The following is a 22443-nucleotide window of genomic DNA, read 5'->3' on the forward strand; positions in this document are numbered from 1 at the left end:
ACAGGTGTAGTAGACCTTACAGCACAACAGGTGTAGTAGACCTTACAACACAACAGGTGTAGTAGACCTTACAGCACAACAGGTGTAGTAGACCTTACAGCACAACAGGTGTAGTAGACCTTACAGCACAACAGGTGTAGTAGACCTTACAGCACAACAGGTGTAGTAGACCTTACAGCACAACAGGTGTAGTAGACCTTACAGCACAACAGGTGTAGTAGACCTTACAGCACAACAGGTGTAGTAGACCTTACAGCACAACAGGTGTAGTAGACCTTACAGCACAACAAGTGTAGTAGACCTTACAGAACAACAGGTATGGCCCGTGCCGGTACTGGGAATCTACCCACAGTAGAATATGGTAGGTGGTTCCATCATGCTGTGGGGCTGTGTGGCCAGTGCCGGTACTGGGAATCTACCCACAGTAGAATATGGTAGGGGTTCCATCATGCTGTGGGGCTGTGTGGCCCGTGCTGATACTGGGAATCTACCCACAGTAGAATATGGTGGGGGTTCCATCATGCTGTGGGGCTGTGTGGCCCGTGCTGATACTGGGAATCTACCCACAGTAGAATATGGTGGGGGTTCCATCATGCTGTAGGGCTGTGTGGCCCGTGCTGATACTGGGAATCTACCCACAGTAGAATATGGTTGGGTTCCATCATGCTGTGTGGCTGTATGGCCCGTGCTGGTACTGGGAATCTACCCACAGTAGAATATGGTTGGGTTCCATCATGCTGTAGGGCTGTGTGGCCCGTGCTGGTACTGGGAATCTACCCACAGTAGAATATGGTAGGGGTTCCATCATGCTGTGGGGCTGTGCGGCCAGTGCCGGTACTGGGAATCTACCCACAGTAGAATATGGTAGGGGTTCCATCATGCTGTGGGGCTGTGTGGCCAGTGCTGGTACTGGGAATCTACCCACAGTAGAATATGGTTGGGTTCCATCATGCTGTGGGGCTGTGTGGCCAGTGCTGGTACTGGGAATCTACACACAGTAGAATATGGTTGGGTTCCATCATGCTGTGGGGCTGTGTGGCCCGTGCTGGTACTGGGAATCTACCCACAGTAGAATATGGTAGGGGTTCCATCATGCTGTGGGGCTGTGTGGCCCGTGCTGGTACTGGGAATCTACCCACAGTAGAATATGGTTGGGTTCCATCATGCTGTGGGGCTGTGTGGCCCGTGCCGGTACTGGGAATCTTGTTCAAGTTGAGGGTCGCATGGATTCCTCTCAATATCAGCAGATTCTTGGGAATAATGTTGAAGAATCAGTCACAAAGTTGAAGTTACGCCTGGGCTGGATATTTCAACAAGACAACGACCCAAAACACTGCTCAAAATCTACCAGGGCATTTATGCAGAAGAACAAGTACAATGTTCTGGAATGGCCATCCCAGTCCCCAGACCTGAATATCATTGAGAATCTGTGGGATGATTTGAAGTGGGCTGTCCATGCTCGGCAACCATCAAACCTAACTGAACTGGAGATGTTTTGTACGGAGGAATGGTCCAAAATAATATTATTTTTCTATTGGGGTGCCCAAATTTATGCACCTGTCTAATTTAGTTTTGATGCATATTGCACATTTTCAGTTAATCCAATAAACCTCATTTCACTACTGAAATATTACTGTGTCCATCAGTTATTTGATAGATCAAAAGGAAATTGCTGATATAAACACCCAATTATTTATAATTGGAAATCATGGAAATTGTCAGGGGTCCCCGACTGTATATGTAGTTACCTTAACTAAAGCTACTTTAGAAAGTAATTCACAACATCCAAACTACTTTGTGAAAAATGATCATATGAAAATATCTCAAATGTCATATGTTGCAAATTGCAAGAACAGATTCCTCTGGAGTCAGATGTTAACAGAATGTTTAGCTTAGCCTGTTTCGGTCAGGTCTGATGTTGAAAAGAGAAGAAATGATTGGCTACATTACACGTATTTCTTTCTTCTTTTTGCAAAACAGTAGTGTGTAGTTTCAGTAGTTAGCTACGCCGCTACATGGTAAAACAGTAGTGTGTAGTTCCAGTAGTTAGCTACATGGTAAAACAGTAGTGTTTAGTTTCAGTAGTTAGCTACACCGCTACATGGTAAAACAGTAGTGTGTAGTTTCAGTAGTTAGCTACATGGTAAACCAGTAGTGTGTAGTTCCAGTAGTTAGCTACACCGCTACATGGTAAAACAGTAGTGTGTAGTTCCAGTAGTTAGCTACACCGCTACATGGTAAAACAGTAGTGTGTAGTTCCAGTAGTTAGCTACATGGTAAAACAGTAGTGTGTAGTCCCAGTAGTTAGCTACACCGCTACATGGTAAAACAGTAGTGTGTAGTTCCAGTAGTTAGCTACATGGTAAAACAGTAGTGTGTAGTTCCAGTAGTTAGCTACACCGCTACATGGTAAAACAGTAGTGTGTAGTTCCAGTAGTTAGCGACACCGCTACATGGTAAAACAGTAGTGTGTAGTTCCAGTAGTTAACTACATGGTAAAACAGTAGTGTGTAGTCCCAGTAGTTAGATACACCGCTACATGGTAAAACAGTAGTGTGTAGTTCCAGTAGTTAGCTCCACCGCTACATGGTAAAACAGTAGTGTGTAGTTTCAGTAGTTAGCTACACCGCTACATGGTAAAACAGTAGTGTGTAGTCCCAGTAGTTAGCTACACCGCTACATGGTAAAACAGTAGTGTGTAGTTCCAGTAGTTAGCTACATGGTAAAACAGTACTGTGTAGTCCCAGTAGTTAGCTACACCGCTACATGATAAAACAGTATTGTGTCGTTCCAGTAGTTAGCTACATGGTAAAACAGTAGTGTGTAGTCCCAGTAGTTAGCTACACCGCTACATGGTAAAACAGTAGTGTGTAGTTCCAGTAGTTAGCTACACCGCTACATGGTAAAACAGTAGTGTGTAGTTCCAGTAGTTAGCTACATGGTAAAACAGTAGTGCGTAGTTCCAGTAGTTAGCTACACCGCTACATGGTAAAACAGTAGTGTGTTGTTCCAGTAACTAGCTACGCCGCTACATGGTAAAACAGTAGTCTGTAGTTCCAGTAGTTAGCTACATGGTTAAATAGTAGTGTGTAGTTCCAGTAGTTAGCTACATGGTAAAACAGTAGTGTGTAGTTCCAGTAGTTAGCTACACCGCTACATGGTAAAACAGTAGTGTGTAGTTCCAGTAGTTAGCTACACCGCTACATGGTAAAACAGTAGTGTGTAGTTCCAGTAGTTAGCTACATGGTAAAACAGTAGTGTGTAGTCCCAGTAGTTAGCTACACCGCTACATGGTAAAACAGTAGTGTGTAGTTCCAGTAGTTAGCTACACCGCTACATGGTAAAACAGTAGTGTGTAGTCCCAGTAGTTAGCTACACCGCTACATGGTAAAACAGTAGTGTGTAGTTCCAGTAGTTAGCTACATGGTAAAACAGTAGTGTGTAGTTCCAGTAGTTAGCTACATGGTGAAACAGTAGTGTGTAGTTCCAGTAGTTAGCTACACCGCTACATGTAAAACAGTAGTGTGTAGTTCCAGTAGTTAGCTACACCGCTACATGGTAAAACAGTAGTGTGTAGTTCCAGTAGTTAGCTACACCGCTACATGGTAAAACAGTAGTGTGTAGTTCCAGTAGTTAGCTACACCGCTACATGGTAAAACAGTAGTGTGTAGTTCCAGTAGTTAGCTACACCGCTACATGGTAAAACAGTAGTGTGTAGTCCCAGTAGTTAGCTACACCGCTACATGGTAAAACAGTAGTGTGTAGTTCCAGTAGTTAGCTACACCGCTACATGGTAAAACAGTAATTAACTATTGAAAACACTACCTAGATTGAATGTAGTTCAACTACCACCAAGCTATTGCAAAATGTAGTTAAATGACTAGCCGAACAACATGTAGTTCACTACTCTCTGTGACACTGTCGATTTGTAACACCGGAGCAAAATGTCAGGTAATGTGGTTTCCGATTGATTAGTCACACATTATTCATCAGTCTAAAGATCAAACAGCATATTTCAGGGACATATTATTTTCATTTGATAACGTTTTGACATTTGATGTCGTGAAATGAAAGGCCTCTTAGTAATCAATTTTTCAAACAACTGAATAATGGTCCCACTGTTTCCCTAATATGAGAGCTTTTATAGCCACTACTAATCCTGTATATCCTGCTTTTATAGACACTACTAATTCTGTATATCCTGCTTTTATAGACACTACTAATTCTGTATATCCTGCTTTTATAGACACTACTAATTCTGTATATCCTGCTTTTATAGACACTACTTATTCTGTATATCCTGCTTTTATAGACACTACTAATTCTGTATATCCTGCTTTTATAGACACTACTAACTCTGTATATCCTGCTTTTATAGATGCTTGAAATTCTGCATATCCTGCTTTTCTAGGGATGAGGCTAAATGAGGTATTCTGTAGCATGGAGGAAGAGGAAGTTGCCCGAGCGCCAGTCTGTTTGTGCCATCATGCCAACTCCTTGTCAGTCAATGTCATATTTGGCGTGACAGTGACAACAATGGTGTTGTCATGACTGCACAAACAGATCTGGGACCAGGCTGTGGTGGAAGTTCCCTGAACAGCAATGAGATTCCGCATCTCTCTTAGTGTTCTACACTGTGTGGTACAATCCAATAACAGACCAATGAGATTCCCCCTCTCCTTTAGTGTTCTACACTGTGTGGTACAATCCAATAACAGACCAATGAGATTCCCCCTCTCCTTTAGTGTTCTACACTGTGTGGTACAATCCAATAACAGACCAATGAGATTCCCCCTCTCCTTTAGTGTTCTACACTGTGTGGTACAATCCAATAACAGACCAATGAGATTCCCCCTCTCCTTCAGTGTTCTACACTGTCTGGTACAATCCAATAACAAACCAATGAGATTCCCCCTCTCCTTTAGTGTTCTACACTGTGTGGTACAATCCAATAACAGACCAATGAGATTCCCCCTCTCCTTTAGTGTTCTACACTGTGTGGTACAATCCAATAACAGACCAATGTGACTCCGCCTCTCCTTTAGTGTTCTACACTGTGTGGTACAATCCAATAACAAACCAATGAGATTCCCCCTCTCCTTTAGTGTTCTACACTGTGTGGTACAATCCAATAACAGACCAATGAGATTCCCCCTCTCCTTTAGTGTTCTACACTGTGTGGTACAATCCAATAACAGTCCAATGTGACTCCGCCTCTCCTTTAGTGTTCTACACTGTGTGGTACAATCCAATAACAGACCAATGTGACTCCGCCTCTCCTTTAGTGTTCTACACTGTGTGGTACCATCCAATAACAGTCCAATGTGACTCCGCCTCTCCTTTAGTGTTCTACACTGTGTGGTACAATCCAATAACAGTCCAATGTGACTCCGCCTCTCCTTTAGTGTTCTACACTGTGTGGTACAATCCAATAACAGTCCAATGTGACTCCGCCTCTCCTTTAGTGTTCTACACTGTGTGGTACAATCCAATAACAGTCCAATGTGACTCCGCCTCTCCTTCAGTGTTCTACACTGTTTGGTACAATCCAATAACAGTCCAATGTGACTCCGCCTCTCCTTTAGTGTTCTACACTGTGTGGTACAATCCAATAACAGTCCAATGTGACTCCGCCTCTCCTTTAGTGTTCTACACTGTCTGGTACAATCAAATAACAGTCCAATGAGATAACCCCTCTCCTTTATTGTTCTACACTGTGTGGTACCATCCAATAACAGTCCAATGTGACTCCGCCTCTCCTTTAGTGTTCTACACTGTGTGGTACAATCCAATAACAGTCCAATGTGACTCCGCCCCTCCTTTAGTGTTCTACACTGTGTGGTACAATCCAATAACAGTCCAATGTGACTCCTCCTCTCCTTTAGTGTTCTACACTGTGTGGTACAATCCAATAACAGACCAATGTGACTCCGCTCTCCTTTAGTGTTCTACACTGTGTGGTACAATCCAATAACAAACCAATGAGATTCCCCCTCTCCTTTAGTGTTCTACACTGTGTGGTACAATCCAATAACAGACCAATGAGATTCCCCCTCTCCTTTAGTGTTCTACACTGTGTGGTACAATCCAATAACAGTCCAATGTGACTCCGCCTCTCCTTTAGTGTTCTACACTGTGTGGTACAATCCAATAACAGACCAATGTGACTCCGCCTCTCCTTTAGTGTTCTACACTGTGTGGTACCATCCAATAACAGTCCAATGTGACTCCGCCTCTCCTTTAGTGTTCTACACTGTGTGGTACAATCCAATAACAGTCCAATGTGACTCCGCCTCTCCTTTAGTGTTCTACACTGTGTGGTACAATCCAATAACAGTCCAATGTGACTCCGCCTCTCCTTTAGTGTTCTACACTGTGTGGTACAATCCAATAACAGTCCAATGTGACTCCGCCTCTCCTTCAGTGTTCTACACTGTTTGGTACAATCCAATAACAGTCCAATGTGACTCCGCCTCTCCTTTAGTGTTCTACACTGTGTGGTACAATCCAATAACAGTCCAATGTGACTCCGCCTCTCCTTTAGTGTTCTACACTGTCTGGTACAATCAAATAACAGTCCAATGAGATAACCCCTCTCCTTTAGTGTTCTACACTGTCTGGTACAATCAAATAACAGTCCAATGAGATAACCCCTCTCCTTTATTGTTCTACACTGTGTGGTACCATCCAATAACAGTCCAATGTGACTCCGCCTCTCCTTTAGTGTTCTACACTGTGTGGTACAATCCAATAACAGTCCAATGTGACTCCGCCCCTCCTTTAGTGTTCTACACTGTGTGGTACAATCCAATAACAGTCCAATGTGACTCCTCCTCTCCTTTAGTGTTCTACACTGTGTGGTACAATCCAATAACAGACCAATGTGACTCCGCCTCTCCTTTAGTGTTCTACACTGTGTGGTACAATCCAATAACAAACCAATGAGATTCCCCCTCTCCTTTAGTGTTCTACACTGTGTGGTACAATCCAATAACAGACCAATGAGATTCCCCCTCTCCTTTAGTGTTCTACACTGTGTGGTACAATCCAATAACAGTCCAATGTGACTCCGCCTCTCCTTTAGTGTTCTACACTGTGTGGTACAATCCAATAACAGACCAATGTGACTCCGCCTCTCCTTTAGTGTTCTACACTGTGTGGTACCATCCAATAACAGTCCAATGTGACTCCGCCTCTCCTTTAGTGTTCTACACTGTGTGGTACAATCCAATAACAGTCCAATGTGACTCCGCCTCTCCTTTAGTGTTCTACACTGTGTGGTACAATCCAATAACAGTCCAATGTGACTCCGCCTCTCCTTTAGTGTTCTACACTGTGTGGTACAATCCAATAACAGTCCAATGTGACTCCGCCTCTCCTTCAGTGTTCTACACTGTTTGGTACAATCCAATAACAGTCCAATGTGACTCCGCTCTCCTTTAGTGTTCTACACTGTGTGGTACAATCCAATAACAGTCCAATGTGACTCCGCCTCTCCTTTAGTGTTCTACACTGTCTGGTACAATCAAATAACAGTCCAATGAGATAACCCCTCTCCTTTAGTGTTCTACACTGTGTGGTACAATCCAATAACAGTCCAATGTGACTCCGCCTCTCCTTTAGTGTTCTACACTGTCTGGTACAATCAAATAACAGTCCAATGAGATACCCCCTCTCCTTCAGTGTTCTACACTGTTTGGTACAATCCAATAACAGACCAATGTGACTCCGCCTCTCCTTTAGTGTTCTACACTGTGTGGTACAATCCAATAACAGTCCAATGTGACTCCGCCTCTCCTTTTGTGTTCTACACTGTGTGGTACAATCCAATAACAGTCCAATGTGACTCCGCCTCTCCTTTAGTGTTCTACACTGTGGTACAATCCAATAACAATCCAATGAGATACCCCCTCTCCTTTAGTGTTTTACACTGTGTGGTACAATCCAATAACAGTCCAATGTGACTCCGCCTCTCCCACCCACATGAACAAGACAAGACATAGTGACACGGTAAAGGGTAAGTGACAGGGAGGTGGACACAAGCAAACACTGTGGAGAGAGACAGAGAGACAGAGAGACAGACAGTGATGTGGACAAACACTGTGGAAAGAGACAGAGAGACAGAGAGACAGACACATTGATGTGGGCAAACACTGTGGAGAGAGACAGAGAGACAGACAGTGATGTGGGCAAACACTGTGGAGAGAGACAGTCAGAGTGATGTGGACAAACACTGTGGAGAGAGACAGAGAGACAGAGAGACAGAGAGACAGAGAGACAGACACAGTGATGTGGGCAAACACTGTGGAGAGAGACAGTCAGAGTGATGTGGACAAACACTGTGGAGAGAGACAGAGAGACAGAGAGACAGAGAGACAGAGAGACAGACACAGTGATGTGGGCAAACACTGTGGAGAGAGACAGTCAGAGTGATGTGGACAAACACTGTGGAGAGAGACAGAGAGACAGAGAGACAGACACAGTGATGTGGACAAACACTGTGGAGAGAGAAACAGAGACAGAGAGACAGACAGACACAGTGATGAGGTCACTCTCTCTTCCTCTCTCTCCTCTCCTTTGATTCAGTCTGTTTACTCTGACCTACTGACCACTGGGTTTTGACCAGAACAGATTGAGGAAATGAAGGTGGAGAGTAGAGAAGAGATAGAAAGCTAGAGATCGATGAGGGAGATATGAATCTGGAATGAAAAACCGGGAAGGGCTTTTGTCTCTCTGTCCTAAGCCAGAAATTGACTTACACAACACATTCAATAGAGGCCTTGAGACAGACTGGCCAGACACAATCACAGAGAGCCTGTAATCAACGTGTTCCAATGAACCCGCCTCCTCCTTCTCCATATAGCTCAATGTTCTAACTGAGCTTCAACCCCTGTTTGATCAACCAGTTGCCCGTCTCCATATAGCTCAATGTTCTAACTGAGCTTCAAGGCCTGTCTCATCAGCCAGTTGCCCGTCTCCATATAGCTCAATGTTCTAACTGAGCTTCAAGGCCTGTTTGATCAACCAGTTGTCCGTCTCCATATAGCTCAATGTTCTAACTGAGCTTCAACCCCTGTTTGATGAGCCAGTTGTCCATCTCCATATAGCTCAATGTTCTAACTGAGCTTCAAGGCCTGTTTGATCAACCAGTTGCCCGTCTCCATATAGCTCAATGTTCTAACTGAGCTTCAAGGCCTGTCTGATCAACCAGTTGCCCGTCTCCATATAGCTCAATGTTCTAACTGAGCTTCAAGGCCTGTTTGATCAACCAGTTGCCCGTCTCCATATAGCTCAATGTTCTAAGTGAGCTTCAAGGCCTGTCTCATCAGCCAGTTGCCCGTCTCCTTGTGTTAATGATGTGTGATGAAACTGAGTGGGATCGAGTTCCCCTCACTGGCCTCGCAGCTTTGGGTCTGGTAAGGGAGAACCAAGGTCAGCTAATTACCTTAGCTTCACCCTTATACTTTATGAGTAAAGAGACATCTATCCTACACCCATGTAGTTTTAGATGGTATAGAGACATCTGTCCTACACCCATGTAGTTCCAGACAGTATAGAGACATCTGTCCTACACCCATGTAGTTTCAGACAGTATAGAGACATCTACCCTACACCCATGTAGTTCCAGACAGTATAGAGACATCTACCCTACACCCATGTAGTTTCAGACAGTATAGAGACATCTATCCTCCACCCATGTAGTTCCAGACAGTATAGAGACATCTATCCTACACCCATGTAGTTCCAGACAGTATAGAGACATCTATCCTACACCCATGTAGTTCCAGACAGTATAGAGACATCTATCCTCCACCCATGTAGTTTCAGACAGTATAGAGACATCTATCCTCCACCCATGTAGTTCCAGACAGTATAGAGACATCTACCCTACATCCATGTAGTTTCAGACAGTATAGAGACATCTACTCTACACCCATGTAGTTTCAGACAGTATAGAGACATCTACTCTACACCCATGTAGTTCCAGACAGTATAGAGACATCTACTCTACACCCATGTAGTTCCAGACAGTATAGAGACATCTACTCTACACCCATGTAGTTCCAGACAGTATAGAGACATCTATCCTCCACCCATGTAGTTTCAGACAGTATAGAGACATCTATCCTACACCCATGTAGTTGCAGACAGTATAGAGACATCTATCCTACACCCATGTAGTTCCAGACAGTATAGAGACATCTATCCTACATCCATGTAGTTCCAGACAGTATAGAGACATCTACCCTACACCCATGTAGTTCCAGACAGTATAGAGACATCTACCCTACACCCATGTAGTTCCAGACAGTATAGAGACATCTACCCTACACCCATGTAGTTCCAGACAGTATAGAGACATCTATCCTCCACCCATGTAGTTTCAGACAGTATAGAGACATCTATTCTACACCCATGTAGTTGCAGACAGTATAGAGACATCTACCCTACACCCATGTAGTTCCAGACAGTATAGAGACATCTACTCTACATCCATGTAGTTCCAGACAGTATAGAGACATCTATCCTACACCCATGTAGTTCCAGACAGTATAGAGACATCTACTCTACACCCATGTAGTTTCAGACAGTATAGAGACATCTACCCTACACCCATGTAGTTCCAGACAGTATAGAGACATCTACCCTACACCCATGTAGTTTCAGACAGTATAGAGACATCTATCCTCCACCCATGTAGTTCCAGACAGTATAGAGACATCTACCCATACACCCATGTAGTTCCAGACAGTATAGAGACATCTACCCTACACCCATGTAGTTCCAGACAGTATAGAGACATCTACCATACACCCATGTAGTTTCAGACAGTATAGAGACATCTACCCTACACCCATGTAGTTTCAGACAGTATAGAGACATCTGTCCTACACCCATGTAGTTGCAGACAGTATAGAGACATCTATCCTACACCCATGTAGTTTCAGACAGTATAGAGACATCTACCCTACACCCATGTAGTTCCAGACAGTATAGAGACATCTATCCTCCACCCATGTAGTTTCAGACAGTATAGAGACATCTATCCTACACCCATGTAGTTTCAGACAGTATAGAGACATCTATCCTACACCCATGTAGTTCCAGACAGTATAGAGACATCTATCCTACACCCATGTAGATTCAGAAAGCATAGAGACATCTACCCTACACCCATGTAGTTTCAGACAGTATAGAGACATCTACCCTACACCCATGTAGTTCCAGACAGTATAGAGACATCTACCCATACACCCATGTAGTTCCAGACAGTATAGAGACATCTATCCTACACCCATGTAGTTCCAGACAGTATAGAGACATCTACCCTACATCCATGTAGTTTCAGACAGTATAGAGACATCTACCCTACACCCATGTAGTTCAGACAGTATAGAGACATCTATCCTCCACCCATGTAGTTCCAGACAGTATAGAGACATCTATCCTACACCCATGTAGTTCCAGACAGTATAGAGACATCTACCCTACACCCATGTAGTTCCAGACAGTATAGAGACATCTATCCTCCACCCATGTAGTTCCAGACAGTATAGAGACATCTATCCTACACCCATGTAGTTCCAGACAGTATAGAGACATCTATCCTACACCCATGTAGTTGCAGACAGTATAGAGACATCTACCATACACCCATGTAGTTCCAGACAGTATAGAGACATCTACTCTACACCCATGTAGTTTCAGACAGTATAGAGACATCTACCCTACACCCATGTAGTTTCAGACAATATAGAGACATCTATCCTCCACCCATGTAGTTCCAGACAGTATAGAGACATCTACCCTACACCCATGTAGTTCCAGACAGTATAGAGACATCTACCCTACACCCATGTAGTTCCAGACAGTATAGAGACATCTACCCTACACCCATGTAGTTCCAGACAGTATAGAGACATCTACCCTACACCCATGTAGTTCCAGACAGTATAGAGACATCTATCCTCCACCCATGTAGTTTCAGACAGTATAGAGACATCTATTCTACACCCATGTAGTTGCAGACAGTATAGAGACATCTACCCTACACCCATGTAGTTCCAGACAGTATAGAGACATCTACTCTACATCCATGTAGTTCCAGACAGTATAGAGACATCTATCCTACACCCATGTAGTTCCAGACAGTATAGAGACATCTACTCTACACCCATGTAGTTTCAGACAGTATAGAGACATCTACCCTACACCCATGTAGTTCCAGACAGTATAGAGACATCTACCCTACACCCATGTAGTTTCAGACAGTATAGAGACATCTATCCTCCACCCATGTAGTTCCAGACAGTATAGAGACATCTACCCATACACCCATGTAGTTCCAGACAGTATAGAGACATCTACCCTACACCCATGTAGTTCCAGACAGTATAGAGACATCTACCATACACCCATGTAGTTTCAGACAGTATAGAGACATCTACCCTACACCCATGTAGTTTCAGACAGTATAGAGACATCTGTCCTACACCCATGTAGTTGCAGACAGTATAGAGACATCTATCCTACACCCATGTAGTTTCAGACAGTATAGAGACATCTACCCTACACCCATGTAGTTCCAGACAGTATAGAGACATCTATCCTCCACCCATGTAGTTTCAGACAGTATAGAGACATCTATCCTACACCCATGTAGTTTCAGACAGTATAGAGACATCTATCCTCCACCCATGTAGTTTCAGACAGTATAGAGACATCTATCCTACACCCATGTAGTTCCAGACAGTATAGAGACATCTATCCTACACCCATGTAGATTCAGAAAGCATAGAGACATCTACCCTACACCCATGTAGTTTCAGACAGTATAGAGACATCTACCCTACACCCATGTAGTTCCAGACAGTATAGAGACATCTACCCATACACCCATGTAGTTCCAGACAGTATAGAGACATCTATCCTACACCCATGTAGTTCCAGACAGTATAGAGACATCTACCCTACATCCATGTAGTTTCAGACAGTATAGAGACATCTACCCTACACCCATGTAGTTCAGACAGTATAGAGACATCTATCCTCCACCCATGTAGTTCCAGACAGTATAGAGACATCTATCCTACACCCATGTAGTTTCAGACAGTATAGAGACATCTATCCTCCACCCATGTAGTTCCAGACAGTATAGAGACATCTATCCTACACCCATGTAGTTCCAGACAGTATAGAGACATCTACCCTACACCCATGTAGTTCCAGACAGTATAGAGACATCTATCCTCCACCCATGTAGTTCCAGACAGTATAGAGACATCTATCCTACACCCATGTAGTTCCAGACAGTATAGAGACATCTATCCTACACCCATGTAGTTGCAGACAGTATAGAGACATCTACCATACACCCATGTAGTTCCAGACAGTATAGAGACATCTACTCTACACCCATGTAGTTTCAGACAGTATAGAGACATCTACCCTACACCCATGTAGTTTCAGACAATATAGAGACATCTATCCTCCACCCATGTAGTTCCAGACAGTATAGAGACATCTACCCTACACCCATGTAGTTCCAGACAGTATAGAGACATCTACCCTACACCCATGTAGTTCCAGACAGTATAGAGACATCTACCCTACACCCATGTAGTTCCAGACAGTATAGAGACATCTACCCTACACCCATGTAGTTCCAGACAGTATAGAGACATCTATCCTCCACCCATGTAGTTTCAGACAGTATAGAGACATCTATTCTACACCCATGTAGTTGCAGACAGTATAGAGACATCTACCCTACACCCATGTAGTTCCAGACAGTATAGAGACATCTACTCTACATCCATGTAGTTCCAGACAGTATAGAGACATCTATCCTACACCCATGTAGTTCCAGACAGTATAGAGACATCTACTCTACACCCATGTAGTTTCAGACAGTATAGAGACATCTACCCTACACCCATGTAGTTCCAGACAGTATAGAGACATCTACCCTACACCCATGTAGTTTCAGACAGTATAGAGACATCTATCCTCCACCCATGTAGTTCCAGACAGTATAGAGACATCTACCCATACACCCATGTAGTTCCAGACAGTATAGAGACATCTACCCTACACCCATGTAGTTCCAGACAGTATAGAGACATCTACCATACACCCATGTAGTTTCAGACAGTATAGAGACATCTACCCTACACCCATGTAGTTTCAGACAGTATAGAGACATCTGTCCTACATCCATGTAGTTGCAGACAGTATAGAGACATCTATCCTACACCCATGTAGTTTCAGACAGTATAGAGACATCTACCCTACACCCATGTAGTTCCAGACAGTATAGAGACATCTATCCTCCACCCATGTAGTTTCAGACAGTATAGAGACATCTATCCTACACCCATGTAGTTTCAGACAGTATAGAGACATCTATCCTCCACCCATGTAGTTTCAGACAGTATAGAGACATCTATCCTACACCCATGTAGTTCCAGACAGTATAGAGACATCTATCCTACACCCATGTAGATTCAGAAAGCATAGAGACATCTACCCTACACCCATGTAGTTTCAGACAGTATAGAGACATCTACCCTACACCCATGTAGTTCCAGACAGTATAGAGACATCTACCCATACACCCATGTAGTTCCAGACAGTATAGAGACATCTATCCTACACCCATGTAGTTCCAGACAGTATAGAGACATCTACCCTACATCCATGTAGTTTCAGACAGTATAGAGACATCTACCCTACACCCATGTAGTTCAGACAGTATAGAGACATCTATCCTCCACCCATGTAGTTCCAGACAGTATAGAGACATCTATCCTACACCCATGTAGTTCCAGACAGTATAGAGACATCTACCCTACACCCATGTAGTTCCAGACAGTATAGAGACATCTATCCTCCACCCATGTAGTTCCAGACAGTATAGAGACATCTATCCTACACCCATGTAGTTCCAGACAGTATAGAGACATCTATCCTACACCCATGTAGTTGCAGACAGTATAGAGACATCTACCATACACCCATGTAGTTCCAGACAGTATAGAGACATCTACTCTACACCCATGTAGTTTCAGACAGTATAGAGACATCTACCCTACACCCATGTAGTTTCAGACAATATAGAGACATCTATCCTCCACCCATGTAGTTCCAGACAGTATAGAGACATCTATCCTACACCCATGTAGTTCCAGACAGTATAGAGACATCTACCCTACACCCATGTAGTTCAGACAGTATAGAGACATCTATCCTCCACCCATGTAGTTCCAGACAGTATAGAGACATCTATCCTCCACCCATGTAGTTCCAGACAGTATAGAGACATCTATCCTACACCCATGTAGTTCCAGACAGTATAGAGACATCTATCCTACACCCATGTAGTTTCAGACAATATAGAGACATCTATCCTCCACCCATGTAGTTCCAGACAGTATAGAGACATCTATCCTACACCCATGTAGTTTCAGACAATATAGAGACATCTATCCTCCACCCATGTAGTTCCAGACAGTATAGAGACATCTACCCTACACCCATGTAGTTCCAGACAGTATAGAGACATCTACTCTACACCCATGTAGTTCCAGACAGTATAGAGACATCTATCCTACACCCATGTAGTTTCAGACAATATAGAGACATCTATCCTCCACCCATGTAGTTCCAGACAGTATAGAGACATCTATCCTACACCCATGTAGTTTCAGACAATATAGAGACATCTATCCTCCACCCATGTAGTTCCAGACAGTATAGAGACATCTATCCTACACCCATGTAGTTTCAGACAATATAGAGACATCTATCCTCCACCCATGTAGTTCCAGACAGTATAGAGACATCTACCCTACACCCATGTAGTTCCAGACAGTATAGAGACATCTACTCTACATCCATGTAGTTCCAGACAGTATAGAGACATCTATCCTACACCCATGTAGTTCCAGACAGTATAGAGACATCTACTCTACACCCATGTAGTTTCAGACAGTATAGAGACATCTACCCTACACCCATGTAGTTCCAGACAGTATAGAGACATCTACCCTACACCCATGTAGTTTCAGACAGTATAGAGACATCTATCCTCCACCCATGTAGTTCCAGACAGTATAGAGACATCTACCCATACACCCATGTAGTTCCAGACAGTATAGAGACATCTACCCTACACCCATGTAGTTCCAGACAGTATAGAGACATCTACCCTACACCCATGTAGTTCCAGACAGTATAGAGACATCTATCCTCCACCCATGTAGTTTCAGACAGTATAGAGACATCTATCCTACACCCATGTAGTTTCAGACAGCATAGAGACATCTATCCTCCACCCATGTAGTTTCAGACAGTATAGAGACATCTATCCTACACCCATGTAGTTCCAGACAGTATAGAGACATCTATCCTACACCCATGTAGTTTCAGAAAGCATAGAGACATCTACCCTACACCCATGTAGTTTCAGACAGTATAGAGACATCTACCCTACACCCATGTAGTTCCAGACAGTATAGAGACATCTACCCATACACCCATGTAGTTCCAGACAGTATAGAGACATCTACCCTACACCCATGTAGTTCCAGACAGTATAGAGACATCTACTCTACATCCATGTAGTTCCAGACAGTATAGAGACATCTATCCTACACCCATGTAGTTCCAGACAGTATAGAGACATCTACTCTACACCCATGTAGTTTCAGACAGTATAGAGACATCTACCCTACACCCATGTAGTTCCAGACAGTATAGAGACATCTACCCTACACCCATGTAGTTTCAGACAGTATAGAGACATCTATCCTCCACCCATGTAGTTCCAGACAGTATAGAGACATCTACCCATACACCCATGTAGTTCCAGACAGTATAGAGACATCTACCCTACACCCATGTAGTTCCAGACAGTATAGAGACATCTACCATACACCCATGTAGTTTCAGACAGTATAGAGACATCTACCCTACACCCATGTAGTTTCAGACAGTATAGAGACATCTGTCCTACACCCATGTAGTTGCAGACAGTATAGAGACATCTATCCTACACCCATGTAGTTTCAGACAGTATAGAGACATCTACCCTACACCCATGTAGTTCCAGACAGTATAGAGACATCTATCCTCCACCCATGTAGTTTCAGACAGTATATAGACATCTATCCTACACCCATGTAGTTTCAGACAGTATAGAGACATCTATCCTCCACCCATGTAGTTTCAGACAGTATAGAGACATCTATCCTACACCCATGTAGTTCCAGACAGTATAGAGACATCTATCCTACACCCATGTAGTTTCAGAAAGCATAGAGACATCTACCCTACACCCATGTAGTTTCAGACAGTATAGAGACATCTACCCTACACCCATGTAGTTCCAGACAGTATAGAGACATCTACCCATACACCCATGTAGTTCCAGACAGTATAGAGACATCTATCCTACACCCATGTAGTTCCAGACAGTATAGAGACATCTACCCTACATCCTTGTAGTTTCAGACAGTATAGAGACATCTACCCTACACCCATGTAGTTCAGACAGTATAGAGACATCTATCCTCCACCCATGTAGTTCCAGACAGTATAGAGACATCTATCCTACACCCATGTAGTTCCAGACAGTATAGAGACATCTACCCTACACCCATGTAGTTCCAGACAGTATAGAGACATCTATCCTCCACCCATGTAGTTCCAGACAGTATAGAGACATCTATCCTACACCCATGTAGTTCCAGACAGTATAGAGACATCTATCCTACACCCATGTAGTTGCAGACAGTATAGAGACATCTACCATACACCCATGTAGTTCCAGACAGTATAGAGACATCTACTCTACACCCATGTAGTTTCAGACAGTATAGAGACATCTACCCTACACCCATGTAGTTTCAGACAATATAGAGACATCTATCCTCCACCCATGTAGTTCCAGACAGTATAGAGACATCTATCCTACACCCATGTAGTTCCAGACAGTATAGAGACATCTATCCTACACCCATGTAGTTTCAGACAATATAGAGACATCTATCCTCCACCCATGTAGTTCCAGACAGTATAGAGACATCTATCCTACACCCATGTAGTTTCAGACAGTATAGAGACATCTACTCTACACCCATGTAGTTTCAGACAGTATAGAGACCCTCCCCTCTCCCTCCCCTCCCCTCTGCTCCCTCCCTCCCCTCAGACTCGCCATCAGCCCAGTAAAAAAAAAGAACAATAATTATGCCCACTCAACTGTGCCTCACAAGTAATACAACAAATGATCTATTACCAGTGTGAACATTTACCTACATTTAAACATTTATTTAATTTAAAAATGGCCTGAGAAGAACAACATTGGCAGGGCAATTGAAGCGTAGCCAATGTGCAGTGATAATGTACTGGGCCTGTAGCTTCCTGCAGAAACGTCATTGCTACAGAACTGTTTGTAATTGGTTCGTGTTGCATCGGCTTACGTTTTTTAAGTCACGTTTAAAAACACATCGGAGCGGTAGATCTTAGCTCGCGTTTCCACTCAGGAAGTGAACTTGATCTTTACAAGCATTTCACTACACCAGCAATAACATATACTGAACACATGTATGTGACCAATAACATCTACTAAATATGTGTATGTGACCAATAACATCTACTGAATATGTGACCAATAACATCTACTAAATATGTGTATGTGACCAATAACATCTACTGAATATGTGACCAATAACATCTACTGAATACGTTTATGTGACCAATAACATCTACTAAATATGTGTATTTGAACAATAACATCTGTTAAATATGTGACCAATAACATCTACTAAATATGTGTATGTGACCAATAACATCTACTGAATATGTGACCAATAACATCTACTGAATATGTGACCAATAACATCTCCCGAAAATGTGACCAATAACATCTACTGAATATGTGACCAATAACATCTACTGAATATGTGTATGTGACCAATAACATCTACTAAATATGTGTATGTGACCAATAACATCTACTGAATATGTGACCAATAACATCTACTGAATATGTGTATGTGACCAATAACATCTACTGAATATGTGACCAATAACATCTACTGAATATGTGATCAATAACATCTACTGAATATGTGTATGTGACCAATAACATCTACTGAATATGTAACCAATAACATCTACTGAATATGTGACCAATAACATCTCCCGAAAATGTGACCAATAACATCTACTGAATATGTGACCAATAACATCTACTGAATATGTGACCAATAACATCTACTGAATATGTGTATGTGACCAATAACATCTACTGAATATGTGTATGTGACCAATAACATCTACTGAATATGTGTATGTGACCAATAACATCTACTGAATACGTGTATGTGACCAATAACATCTACTGAATACGTGACCAATAACATCTACTAAATATGTGTATGTGACCAATAACATCTACTGAATATGTGACCAATAACATCTACTGAATATGTGACCAATAACATCTACTGAATATGTGACCAATAACATCTACTGAATATGTGTGTGACCAATAGCATCTACTGAATACGTGTATGTGACCAATAACATCTACTGAATATGTGTGTGACCAATAGCATCTACTGAATACGTGTATGTGACCAATAACATCTACTAAATATGTGTATTTGACCAATAACATCTACTGAATATGTGACCAATAACATCTACTGAATATGTGACCAATAACATCTACTGAATATGTGACCAATAACATCTACTGAATATGTGACCAATAACATCTACTGAATACGTGTATGTGACCAATAACATCTACTGAATATGTGTGTGTGACCAATAACATCTACTGAATATGTGTATGTGACCAATAACATCTACTGAATACGTGTATGTGACCAATAACATCTACTGAATATGTGTGTGTGACCAATAACATCTACTGAATATGTGTATGTGACCAATAACATCTACTGAATATGTGACCAATAACATCTACTGAATATGTGACCAATAACATCTACTGAATATGTGACCAATAACATCTACTGAATATGTGTGTGTGACCAATAACATCTACTGAATACGTGTATGTGACCAATAACATCTACTGAATATGTGTGTGTGACCAATAACATCTACTGAATATGTGTATGTGACCAATAACATCTACTGAATATGTGACCAATAACATCTGCTGAATATGTGACCAATAACATCTACTGAATATGTGACCAATAACATCTACTGAATATGTGACCAATAACATCTACTGAATATGTGACCAATAACATCTACTGAATATGTGTGTGTGACCAATAACATCTACTGAATACGTGTATGTGACCAATAACATCTACTGAATATGTGTGTGTGACCAATAACATCTACTGAATATGTGTATGTGACCAATAACATCTACTAAATATGTGTATGTGACCAATAACATCTACTGAATACGTTTATGTGACCAATAACATCTACTAAATATGTGTGTGACCAATAACATCTACTGAATACGTGTATGTGACCAATAACATCTACTAAATATGTGTATGTGACCAATAACATCTACTGAATATGTGACCAATAACATCTACTGAATATGTGACCAATAACATCTACTGAATAGATATCGTTTAGACGATGCCGAGGGGCGTTGATCGCGATCACTGCCTCACAGAAACACCTACAGACATGGGAATCTGCTTGCACACATAGTAGTGCACATTACAACACTGAATAATACACGCTGCTAATGCTCTGTTTCCCTCCGTACACACTACCGTTACAGGGACCAGGGGCGTGTCACTGACACAACAAACAAGACCAGTGGAGGCCTACATCAAATGTTATGGACAATAAACTGATTCTTAAGATGGTCAGATACGTGAAAAGCTGGTTGTCTCTAGTAAGTAACTCCTCGAACACACACACACACACACACACACACACACACACACACACACACACACACACACACAGACAGACACACACACACACACACACACACACACACACACACACACACACACACACACACACACACACACACACACACACACACACACACACACACAGACAGACAGACAGACAGACAGACAGACAGACAGACAGACAGACAGACAGACAGACAGACAGACAGACAGACAGACAGACAGACAGACAGACAGACAGACAGACAGACAGACAGACAGACAGACAGACAGACAGACAGACAGACAGCAATCTATCAGTGCCTGTAAGGCCGACTACTGGGATGTCCTGAGACAATCACCTTCTTTTCCATTCCGTGTGCAATGCAGGAGCAACAGAGCATCCATCATTTTGCATCACAGATGAAGTGTGCTTGTCTAACGACTACCTTGTGTATATATTTATCTATCACACATGCATTTGTTATTCGTATTTCAATGCAATCTTTCCCTCAGCAGAGATTCGAGAAAATAGAACCCTCTTGGAATGAGAAGAAGAGTGATGTCCGACAGAATACTCTTTGATGTAACAATAGCAGCTTTATATCTAGAGTGATGTCAGACAGAATTATCTTTCATGTAACAATAGCAGCTTTATATCTAGAGTGATGTCAGACAGAATTCTCTTTGATGTAATAATAGCAGCTTTATATCTAGAGTGATGTCAGACAGAATTCTCTTTGATGTAATAATAGCAGCTTTATATCTAGAGTGATGTCAGACAGAATTCTCTTTGATGTAATAATAGCGGCTTTATATCTAGAGTGATGTCAGACAGAATTCTCTTTGATGTAATAATAGCAGCTTTATATCTAGAGTGATGTCAGACAGAATTATCTTTGATGTAACAATAGCAGCTTTATATCTAGTGTGATGTCAGATAGAATTCTCTTTGATGTAATAATAGCAGCTTTATATCTAGAGTGATGTCAGACAGAATTCTCTTTGATGTAATAATAGCAGCTTTATATCTAGTGTGATGTCAGACAGAATTCTCTTTGATGTAATAATAGCAGCTTTATATCTAGTGTGATGTCAGACAGAATTCTCTTTTGTCAGGATTTGGCCAGGGTTGTTCCGGGTTTTGGTCACTAGATGCCCCCATTGTGCTTTTTGACCTTATGTTTTTTCCCTTGTTCCCCATTATTATTTGCACCTGTGCCTCGTTTCCCCTGATTGTATTTAAACCCTTAGTTTCCCTCAGTTCTGTGCTCTGTGTTTGTATGTTAGCACCCAGCCCTAGTGTTCTGTGTATTCTTGTCGATTCTGGTGGATGCTCTTGTGGAATTCTGTTTTTGTTTTTGAGTATCTCTTGAGGCTTTTTTGTGCTATTCCTACCACCTTTTGGATTTGCCATTTTTGTATTTAAGGACTTCTCCTTTTTACTTTATTAAATACACCGTCTTAAGTACTGCTGTGTCTGCCTCATCTTCTGGGTTCTGCTGACTATTCGTGGCTCAGTTGGTTA

The 22443-nt window shown here is 42.2% G+C and overlaps 1 long non-coding RNA gene across 2 annotated transcripts in view; it reads left to right on the forward strand.

Annotated features, from left to right (window-relative positions):
- LOC135530072 (uncharacterized) overlaps positions 1-21582 on the forward strand; it is a 23753-nt gene extending 2171 nt beyond the window's left edge. Inside the window, exons 2-3 of one of the 2 annotated variants that reach the window (XR_010453797.1) lie at positions 20795-20911; positions 21432-21582. This is a non-coding gene — a long non-coding RNA (uncharacterized LOC135530072). The remainder of the gene's footprint in view (positions 1-20794; positions 20912-21431) is intronic. The other variant, XR_010453798.1, reaches the window with a different exon arrangement.
- The last annotated feature ends 861 nt before the right edge of the window (positions 21583-22443 follow it).

The sequence above is a fragment of the Oncorhynchus masou genome, unplaced genomic scaffold (assembly GCF_036934945.1).
Source record: "Oncorhynchus masou masou isolate Uvic2021 unplaced genomic scaffold, UVic_Omas_1.1 unplaced_scaffold_1247, whole genome shotgun sequence".
NCBI lineage: Eukaryota > Metazoa > Chordata > Actinopteri > Salmoniformes > Salmonidae > Oncorhynchus > Oncorhynchus masou.